Raw genomic sequence first — 11,126 nt, forward strand, 5'->3', positions numbered from 1 at the left:
GAACTTCTGAGGAATTTCTCAGTTTAAAGCCAGTTAATCACATGTGATTTGGTATGATCACTATGAAAAACATCCTAAAGAAAAAACATTTTCAAAATACAAATGCAAACCTTTGTGAATAAATCATCTTGTGCGATGACAGTTTGTTTGGATCCTAATCTCAGAGTTCTTAGATGTTTGTACATGTGGCTTCCCTGTAACAGGGTAATAAATCACTAAATTGCTTATGAGAAATCTGATGTGTTTTCTTGTGGGATCATGTGCAAATGCCCCAATTTGGATCTTTAAACTTTTGTTTATTTATTTATTTTGATAGCATTACAAAGAGAGATAAAGAGAGAGACAGAGAGAGAGAGAAGACATACACACATACATACACAGAGAGAGAAAGAGAGCAAGCAAGCTTCATGCACTGGTTCACTCCCTAGATGACCACAATGTCCAACACTGGTCCAGGCTGAAGCCAGGAGCCAGGAGCTTCATCCAGGTCTCCAGCATAGGTGGTAAGGTTCCAAACACTTGGGCTATTTTCCTCTGCTGTCCGTAGGCCACTAGCATGGAGTTGGATTAGAAGTAGAGGAGTGGCTGGCGCCGCAGCTCACTAGGCTAATCCTCCGCCTTGCGGCGCTGGCACACCGGGTTCTAGTCCCGGTCAGGGCACCGGGTTCTGTCCCAGTTGCCCCTCTTCCAGGCCAGCTCTCTGCTGTGGCCCAGGAGTGCAGTGGAGGATGACCCAAGTGCTTGGGCCCTGCACCCTATGGGAGACCAGGATAAGTACCTGGCTCCTGCCATCAGATCAGCGTGGTGTGCCAGCCTCAGCGCGCTGGCCGCAGTGGCCATTGGAGGGTGAACCAACGGCAGAAGGAAGACCTTTCTCTCTCTCTCTCTGTCTCTCTCTCTCACTGTCCACTCTGCCTGTCAAAAAAAAAAAAAAAAAAAAAAAAAGGAGAGGAGACAGGATACAAACCCGTGACCATATGGGAAGCGGGTGTCACAGTCAATAGTTTAACCCATTATGCCACAATGCCAGCTCGGACCATTGTGGGGTTTTACACACTATATTGCCACAGTGGATTTGCTAAGGCATTTCAGCTTGTGTCCAATCATGGGTCAACCAATTTTTATGCCTATAATAGTGAGGAAGTTAAATGTCATTAAACCAGATTATTGGCCTCAGAGTAATTCAATTTAACTGCAATCATTTTCATTGAACAAATATTCTTATACTTGTCTTTTGTAGTGATAGTACAGCTCCTTACTGAAATACTCCAGTGAGAAATAATATTCTTTAATCTTTTGGTTGGAATATAAGGACCATGCCACTGAAGCTTGTGGCTCTGTGACTTTGAGGGTAGACATAGGGCTCATGTTAAGTTATGTTATGTTATGTTAACATAACCTAAGGTTGAAATATGCTCCCTTCCATTCACATATCTACGCCCTACACACAGGACCTCAGAATACAACTATGCTTGGTGACAAGGCCTTTAAATGACTATTACATTGAAATGGGGCTATGAGGGTGAGCCTGTGTGATGGGAGGTAACTGAACAAAAACAAGACCCCAGGTATGCAAGTTCACAGAGCGACGATCATGTGAGGAGGTGGCAAGAAGGAAGCCATCCACAAGCCAAGCACAGAGGCAGCAGCAAATCCTTCCCCAAAACCCGGCTGGCCCCTTAATCTTGGCCTTCCAGCCTCCTACAGTGTCATTAAATGCATTTCTGTTGTTTAAGCCATCCAGGATATGCAACATTGTTAGAGCTATCCTAGATTACTAGGGAAGACACTTCATAACCCAGCACAGTACATGGCATATTTAGTTCTATGGCAATTCATGAATGAATTTTTTCATGGAGGAAACTGCCCTCCTTTTACCCTATGCCTAAGCAAGCATTTGAACAAAATTCCGTATGTCCTCCCTGTTCTTTCTTTTGACCCAGAACAACCGAATTGAGTTTAAGAATAGTCAAAAGGCAGGCAAAAAGAACATTTGTGTATGGATATTAACACAAAAAATTCTTACAAAACTATCCCTTGATATAGGGAGCCCCTCCCCACGAGGACACCAAAATCCATGGGTGCTTCTGTAAAGCCCCTTTTTGTAAAATGTAGTGGCATCTTATATAACCTATATACATCCTCCTGTATTCTTTAAATCATACATAATAAAATATAAACATGGTACAAATAGTTGTGTTTGATATATATTATATATATTGGCATATTTTATATATATATATAACTATAGATAGATAGGGAATAAGGACAAGGAAATGAAATCTTCATGTTCAGTATAGATTTGATTTTTTTCCAAATACTTTCTATTTGTGGATGCAGATCCCATGGATGGGGTGGGGGTGGGGGGGCAATTGTTCCTGGCCGGTTGCATTATAAATTTCTCAGGAAAATTTCCTCTTCAGATGTAGTTTTTCCCTGAAAATGTTTTTGATGTGATGACCACATTAGAGAAGACTCTAGAGACTGCAGACTCATGGAAACATGACAAGCATAATGATTTTTTCCTTTGTGATTTTATTTTTCTATTTTGTGTCTCAGAACTTGGAAAGGATTTTGGGGAAAAAAGCTTTGACTTTTAAACATATTCTTCAGGAAGAACAGCTTCCGCCTTCACCTTTAGATTTTGTGGTGTGCTCCCAGGAGAGAGCATTCCTCCATCCTACAAAGTAAGCTCTTGACGTGGTTTCTAGAAAGAAAAACCTTCTATCTGGCATCCAGTATAACTAATCATTGAACTCCCTTGAGAAAGCTAACAGCTTGACATTTAAAATGATGGCTTGAAACTTGTATTTTTCATACCACATTGATCTTTGGGAAAAACTGGTGAGAGTTTTATAAATCTGCAAAACATAATTATCCAGTTATATTTCATTGATAGTATGAATATTTCTGGCAATTGTGACAGCAAAGCTAAAGGGTAGGCATGAACAAGCAATTGTACTCATTTTTTTAAGAAACTGACTACAAATATTGCTAACAGTTCATTAAGATCTGATACTCCTTCTACAATATTTGTCCTAGATCATAGAAAAGGTGTTACTCTGCTGTATGTTCAGGAAAGTCAAACCTGAGTTCAGACAAAAATAGTTAAGTGTTAAATTCTCACCAGGAAGGGCAAGTAGATTGTACTACTTGCAACCAGCATTATCAAGCTTCTGATAATGTACAGTTATAACATTTATGCCTTTGTTGTTTTCTCTTGTACTGAAAGGGAATGATCATGTATCAGTGGTCTAAACAAGGGTAGGATTATTGGAATGTATAAATAATCTGGAGTGTTTAAGTGTTACCTAATACTTATATCCTGTAATTGTATATTACCTATTTAAATTATTTCCATTTTTATTAAGAGAAGAAATCAAATATAGACAAGTGAACTCAATGCAAATTTAATAGGAAAAAAATGAACTCATAAGCCAGTGCTAAGATATTATTTTTCCTTCAAATCTTTAATAAATATTATTGTTCAAAGCCCTGGAAGAACACTTCTACCACTGTGAGTTACAATTTGCACATTCAGCTTTGACTGTGAAATATTACTCTAATATCTAGTATTGATTCTGATTTTGCAGTGTCTTCACATCTGTCATTCCTTCTCTATTAGGTAGTTCTGGGACCCTGGTATTGACCTGGCCCAGCCCTGGATGCTGTAGGCATTTGGAGCATGAACCAGTGGATGGAAGCTCATTCGTTCTCTCTCTCTTTCTCTCTCTTTCTCTCTCTCTCTCTGTCTCTGTCTCTGTCTCTCTGTCTCCCGCCCCCCTTAAATAGATGGGAAAAAAAAAAAAAAAAAAAAACAGCCGGCACCGCGGCTCACTAGGCTAATCCTCCGCCTAGCGGCGCCGGCACACCAGGTTCTAGTCCCGGTCGGGGTGCCGGATTCTGTCCCGGTTGCCCCTCTTCCAGGCCAGCTCTCTGCTGTGGCCAGGGAGTGCAGTGGAGGATGGCCCAAGTGCTTAGGCCCTGCACCCCATGGGAGACCAGGAGAAGCACCTGGCTCCTGCCATCGGATCAGCGTGGTGCGCCAGCCGCAGCGCGCCGGCCGCGGCGGCCATTGGAGGGTGAACCAACTGCAAAGGAAGACCTTTCTCTCTGTCTCTCTCTCTCTCACTGTCCACTCTGCCTGTCACAAAAAAAAAAAAAAAAAAAAAAAAAAAAAAAAAAAAAAAAAAAAAAAAAAAAAAAATTTGCAACTACACTGGTTCCCATATTTTCTTCCTGTATTACTATTTAAATGTTTTATCTTCCTAACTCTTTTCTATCTATCTGAATGATATTGCCTTCCCAGAGCTGCCACAGTGTTGTATAAAAATATTGTAAACATCAATCGGCCAGTGCCACGGCTCACTAGGCTAATCCTCTGCCTGTGGTGCCAGCATCCCAGGTTCTAGTCCTGGTCGGTGCACCAGATTCTGTCCCGGTTGCTCCTCTTCCAGTCCAGCTCTCTGCTGTGGCCCGGGAGTGCAGTGGAGGATGGCCCAAGTGCTTGGGCCCTGCACCCGCATGGGAGACCAGGAGGAAGCACCTGGCTCCAGGCTTTGGATCGGCGCAGCGCGCCGGCCGTAACAGCCATTTGGTGGGTGAACCAACGGAAGGAAGACCTTTGTCTCTCTCTCTCTCTCTCTCTCTCTCACTGTCTAACTCTGCCTGTCAAAAAAAAAATCAAAAAGATTTCATTCTCAAGTGTTAAATTTTACAAATATACTATGTTGCAATATCTCCCTCAAAATAGTCTATTTACTTTTCATTTTGATGAAAAGCTATTTATATGGTTACATATTAAAAAAAGTATTTACTTGTTTATTCTAAAGGTAGAGTTACAAAGAGAGAATGAGAGAAAGAGAGAGAGAGAGAGAGAGAGAGAGAGAGATCTTCCATCTGCTGGTTCACTCCCTGAATGGCTGCAATGGCCAGGACTGGACCAGGACAAAGCCAGGAGCCAGGAGCTTCATTCAGGTCTCCCATAGGTCAGGATCCCAAGGACTTGGGCTATTTTCTTCTGCATCTCAGGAGCTAAAGCAGGAAGCTGGGTCAGAAGTGGAACAGTGGAGACTCAAATTGGAATCCATATGGGATGCTGGCACTGCAAGACGTGGCTCAAACTGCTGCGTCACAGCACAGGCCCAAGTATGATTACTTTATATCATTACAAACTTCAAAAGTATTTAATAAACAAATTGCTTTTAATATAATGCAAGAATTAATGGTAAAACTACTATTCAAACAGTACTTTATAGTTTGTGTGTCTGTGTGGGTGCAATCTGTTGTAATCTTTACTTAGTATATACTAAGTTGATCTTCTGTATATAAAGATAATTGAAAATGAATCTTAATGAAGAATGGGATGGGAGAGGGCATAGGAAATGGGATGGTTTGTGGGTGGGAGGGAGGTTATGGGGGGAAAAACTGCTATAATCCAGAAGTTGTACTTTTGAAATTTGTATTTATTAAATAAAAGTTTTCTAAAAAAAAGAAAAGAAAAAATATTTAAAAGCAAATCGCATATGAACCTCTCCCCTAAGCCATTCCTCATTACCCTGAGTCTCCTAGAATTTGCTGGATTGCTAGCTAACTATTGGCTGCCACAATCTTTCGTAATTATCCAATTTACATGTAAACAAATAGGTTCATTTGCATTGAGAAGCAAAGTTGACTGATTTTTGATAGAAAAAATTTAAAAAGCAAATAAATAAGTCTTTTAAAAATAGGATAACGATGAAGCAGCTTCAACTCCGAATCTGGGTTCAGTTCTTATGCTTGCTTTGGCCTTTAGGATGTCAGCAAGCAAGATGCAAAAAAAGAAAACAGTTGTGTGAAATTGAGCTTGCTCTCTCTTTTTTTTTAATTTTTTAATTTTTTTATTTTTTTGACAGGCAGAGTGGACAGTGAGAGAGAGAGACAGAGAGAAAGGTCTTCCTTTTGCCGTTGGTTCACCCTCCAATGGCCGCCGCGGCCGGCGCTCTGCGGCTGGCGCACCACGCTGATCCGATGGCAGGAGCCAGGCACTTATCCTGGTCTCCCATGGGGTGCAGGGCCCAAGGACTTGGGCCATCCTCCACTGCACTCCTGGGCCACAGCAGAGAGCTGGCCTGGAAGAGGGGCAACCAGGACAGAATCCGGCGCCCCGACTGGGACTAGAACCCGGTGTGCCGGCGCCGCAAGCGGAGGATTCGCCTAGTGAGCCGCAGCGCCGGCCAGCTTGCTCTCTCTTTTACCTCCTTCCATTTCCATGACAACTTGTTTGGGTTATCCTTCTGGAAAATGAATGAAATATTCAGCAAATCTAATTTATCCTATTTGCTCTGGCCAACCTTCAGACATTTGGGTGAGTTCCTCGAAGATCAGCAGAGCTTCCTGCTTGATCAGCTGAGATGTGTGCCGTAAAGGCTAATGTGTGTTCCAACTGAGCTTTCATGATTGCACAGCATTATTGTGTTGAGACAAAGCTCAGTTGTTTCTCTTTTACTTTATATAGGTTTCAAATTAGACAAGAATGGTTCTTTTGACTTACATGATAACAAAATGTGTATATCGGGTAACTGGCTTTTTTTGTGGGAAGTAAAGGCAAGAAACACTGTATATATTGTATAATAACAAATACAAAGTGAAAACTTCTTTGTCTAGTGGTTAACATTTATAATGACTAATTTTGCTTCAAGACTTAGGATTAATCTAAAGGAGATGTCAACCAAAATAAGAATTTTCCTGAATTATCTATATGTAAAGCAATTGACATAATGGTGGAAAAAGTTTAGATGTGAATTATAGATAGCCCCCACCCCTTAAGAACAAATAGTCAGGAGCTGGTGCTGTGGCATAGTGGGTAAAACTGCCACCTGCAGTGCCAGCATCCCATATGGGTGCCAATTCGAGTCCCAGCTGCTCCACTTCTGATCCAGCTTTCTGCTATGGCCTGGGAAAGTAAGATGGCCTTGGGCCCCTGCACCCATGATGGAGACCCAGAGGAAATTCCTGGCTCCTGGTTTCAGATAGGTGTAGCTCCTGCTGTTGTGGCCAACTGGGGACTGAACCAGCAGATGGAAGATGTCTCTCTCTCTCTCTCTCTCTCTCTCTCTCTCTCTCCCTCTCCTTCTCTCTCTGTGTAACTCTGACTTTCAAATAAATAAATCTTTAAAATTAAAAAAATAAAAAAGAACCAATAGTCAGATGAATAGGATCAAATGTACACAACATCATTCATTATTTTTAAAAAATCAGCTGATTTTGCTGTTTAAAATGATCACTGCTACTACCTTTGTTCACAACATCACCTATATGTTAAAGTGAAAATAGTCTGCTCTAACCATTCTTCACTCTACATGATTTATGTTCATACACCATAAATCTGACTAGCCAGATTCTTGGTACCAGCTATAAGCAGGTAGCTGAAGCTTCAATAGCTTAGTCATGAGAGTTTCTAATAGATTGTGATGAAAATATATTCTCTTAGGGGCACAACTTCTAAAGGTACATGTGTTCTCTTCCTGGTCTATACTAAGATATATTTCAATACATAAATCCACATTAGTGTGAATGCAGTGACTAATGGTTTCCCTAGATGGTCAGGAATTTGGAAACATCAGATAGGAAGGTTGACTATAAGGAAGTCTGGGGAAGACTTCTTGGAATGAACACAAAGAATGAAATTACTCTTGATCCATATGAAGCAGCCAAATGGAGAAAAATTATATGTAGGATAGTCTCTCTAAAGTCAGTGAACAACATGAAGTGTACACAGATTTTAGTCTCTTTCCCAGCTATTATGTGCCAGAACATGAGCATTGTGCATAGTTTCAGTGTGAATTTCTCTCACCAGGGCTTATATGACTACTGCTACTGTCAAATACATGATCTAAGCCAGTGAGTTGAATCCCATAGTGGTATCACACTCTCATCAAGCAGACACCTGGTAGCAGGTTGATTAGTATTATACCCCTTCCTTCATAGAAAAAGTAGCAATCTACCATCATTGGAGCAAACATGTATTCTTCATTTTTAATGTCTTTTCCTGATGGAAATTCTACCAGCATTGACATCTGTGCTGTCACACAATGTCTTGCTTGCCATCATGCTATTATTCAGAATATAGCTTCAACTGAGGAACACACACGCAGAAGTAAAAATAATTGGAAACCACGGCAGTCAAAAGAAACACCACAGCCCTGTGATGATTTTGTGTCAACTCTACTGGCCAAGAGATTCCTAAATGGCTGGTAAAACATTACTTTTGTGAAATTCTGAAATTAGCACTAGAATCAGAGGATTGAGTAAAATGATCTACCCTCACCAATGTGAGTTGGCATTGCCCTGCCCTTAGAGGGCTCAGATAGAACAAAAAGCCAGTGGAGGGCACGTTTTCTCTCTCTTCTGAAGCTGGAGTACCCATCCCCTCCTGTCCTTGAACATCAGAGCTCCAGGCACTTGTGCACTATGGACATTGGGATGTACATCGGCAAATTTCAGGACTTCCCTCCCTTCTCCTCTACTAGTCCCAGGCCTTTTGGTTCTCTGGCCTTCAGACTTAAGACTAGGTTACACCACCAACTTTTCTGGGTATCTAACTTGCTGATAGCATATTATGGGGCCTCTCTGCCCCCATAATTGCATGAACCATTCCTCATAACAAAGCCTCTCATATACACGTAGGTTATATAAGGATTTAGAGTTGTATTTCCTATTCATTTTGGTTTTCTGAGAATTCTAATTCTGTCACAGAGGACTCAGACCTCCCTCGAGTTTGAGAGTGGAAAATAAGACTGAGAAGCTAGAAGCTATTTGAATCCAAAATGAAAGTGAGATGGCTAATGGAGTGAATGTATAGGTTGTGGCCTATGACAATTCCAGATAATTCAGGCCAATGTTAATTGTATAGAGTTTTATGGATTAGAAATCTATAAATAGGAAATCTATATAGAGGAAAACTATATATATGTATACATATTCATTCATTGTAATTACTTTCCTTTATTACTACTTACAGAATTTACATTAGTGGTTAATTAATAAATTAGGCTTTAGACTATGCAGATGGGATTATGGTAAAATAAAAGAGATAGAGGCAGGTGCTGTGGTGCAGCAGGTTAAAGCCTTGGCCTGAAGAGCTGGCATCCCATGTGGGCACCCGTTCTAGTCCCAGCTGCTCCTCTTCAGATCCAGCCCTCTGCTATGGCCTGGGTTAGCAGTGGAGGATGGCCCAGGTCCTTGGACCCCTGAACTCACGTGGGAGACCCAGAGAAAGCTACTGGATCCTGGCTTCAGATTGGTCCAGTTCTGGCCATTGCAGCCATTTAGGGAATGAACTAGCAGATGGAAGGCCTTTCTCTCTGTCTCTCTCCCTGTCTGTAACGCCACCTCATAAATAAATAAATAAATAAATAAATAAATAAAATTTTAATGCATAATAGGTTTGCACAGAGGTAAAATCATTTGGAAAATGTCCTGTGTTTTCTTATGCCTTTTAGAATATTCTTTGTTCTATTCAGACCTCCCTGGTATTACTTGGCTTTTCAGTTTTCTGACAAGCCTGATGAATCCTGATATAAAATTCTAAAACAGGAGTTCCCTCAAAGGGAATAAGTTCCCTCCATGATAGATGCTGGCCTGAGAAATTCTGTGAATTCATGGAACCACCTCCTGTGAACACCCCTGGGAAGTCACGCCCAATCTCTATTTCTACAGAAATCCTGAAGAGATTCAAAAGGAGAAGTGTGCCACTGCTGAAAAAGCTGTGACCAATGAGGAATTTCAGGGCAAATGGACTGCCCAGCTCCTGAGTTTTCTACTGCTCATCTGAAGTTGCAGACTGGTCAGAAGACGTGCAAGTGCCCTCTGTGCCTATTCAGCAGTTCCCTACTGATGACGGGAGTGTTCAGCCCACCACTGAAGACTGGGCTGCAGCTGCCACATCTCAGGCCACCAAATAGGTAGGAACTGAGTGGGTTTAATCTGCTCTTTACTGTCTCTGAAGCAAAAACAGAAATGAATTTGATGGAAAACAAATACCAGTTTTTATAATTAATTAAATAAATAAATAAAACAAAACTAATACCATTCCTCATTGCCCTTGTTATGAAGTACAAGAAGCTGACATTGAAGCACAGAGGATTGAGCCAGCACTTGTGCCACAAGCATCCCACATTGGAGTGCTGATTCAAGTCCTGTTTGCTCTACCTTGAATCCGTCTTTCTGCTAATGTTCCTGGGAAGGCTTTGGAAGATGACTCAAGCACTTAGATCCCTGCCACCCATGTGGGACACCAGTTAGAGCTCTTGGATTCGGCCTGGTCCAGCCTTGGCTTCTGTAGCCATTTGGGGAGTAATGGAGGATCTCTCTCTCTGTCCCTCTCTTGCCTTGCCACTCCGCCTTTCAAATGTATTATATATATATATATTTATATATATTTTAAAAGATGAAATCCAAAATTATTTCATTTAACGTGTGAGACCCATCCCGTTCTTGCTCTCCTGAATCACCTTCTGCCACTTCTTCCCATTACCTAAGTGATTCCCTTTTTGTAAGAATGGTTTTCATTATATTTTTTAGAAAATCTTTTAAGATTTACTTTATTTATTTGAAACACAGAGTTACAGAACAAGAGCAAGAGGAAATGAGAGAGAGAGAGAGAGAGAGAGAGGTCTTCCATCCGTCGGTTCACTCCACAAATGGCTGCAATGGCCAGAGCTGATTGTATCTGATGCCAGGAACCAGGAGCTTCTTCCAGGTCTCCCACATGGGTCAGGATCCAAGCACTTAGGCCATCCTCTGTTGCATTCCCAGGTACATTAGCAGGAGCTGGATTGGAAGTGGAGCAGCCAGGACTTGAACTGGTGCCCATATGGAATGAGGGCATGGCAGGCGGTGGCTTAACCCATTGTGCCACAGTACAGGCCCCTCCATTTATTCTTCTGATGTTTTAAGACTCATGTCTCATACTCGAACGACTCTTTAAGGATCATATTTTGACTTAGGAATGCACACCCCAAACAAGCAAATGTATTTGGTTGGAAAGATAAACTTGGGAAAGTGAAGTTACTATGTTCCTTTACCTTTTGCCTTGCCCTCTTATCTCTGTGCTCCTACACCTCTGTCTGTTGTTACCAATGTCG

General features: G+C 41.5%; 1 long non-coding RNA gene across 1 annotated transcript in view; it reads left to right on the forward strand.

Moving 5' to 3' along the window:
• Positions 1-10,640, forward strand: part of LOC138850525 (uncharacterized) — a 73,505-nt gene extending 62,865 nt beyond the window's left edge. Inside the window, exons 4-5 of the long non-coding RNA XR_011390355.1 lie at positions 9,700-9,944; positions 10,603-10,640. This is a non-coding gene — a long non-coding RNA (uncharacterized lncRNA). The remainder of the gene's footprint in view (positions 1-9,699; positions 9,945-10,602) is intronic.
• The last annotated feature ends 486 nt before the right edge of the window (positions 10,641-11,126 follow it).

Source organism: Oryctolagus cuniculus, chromosome 1 (assembly GCF_964237555.1).
Source record: "Oryctolagus cuniculus chromosome 1, mOryCun1.1, whole genome shotgun sequence".
NCBI classification, from domain to species: Eukaryota; Metazoa; Chordata; class Mammalia; order Lagomorpha; family Leporidae; genus Oryctolagus; species Oryctolagus cuniculus.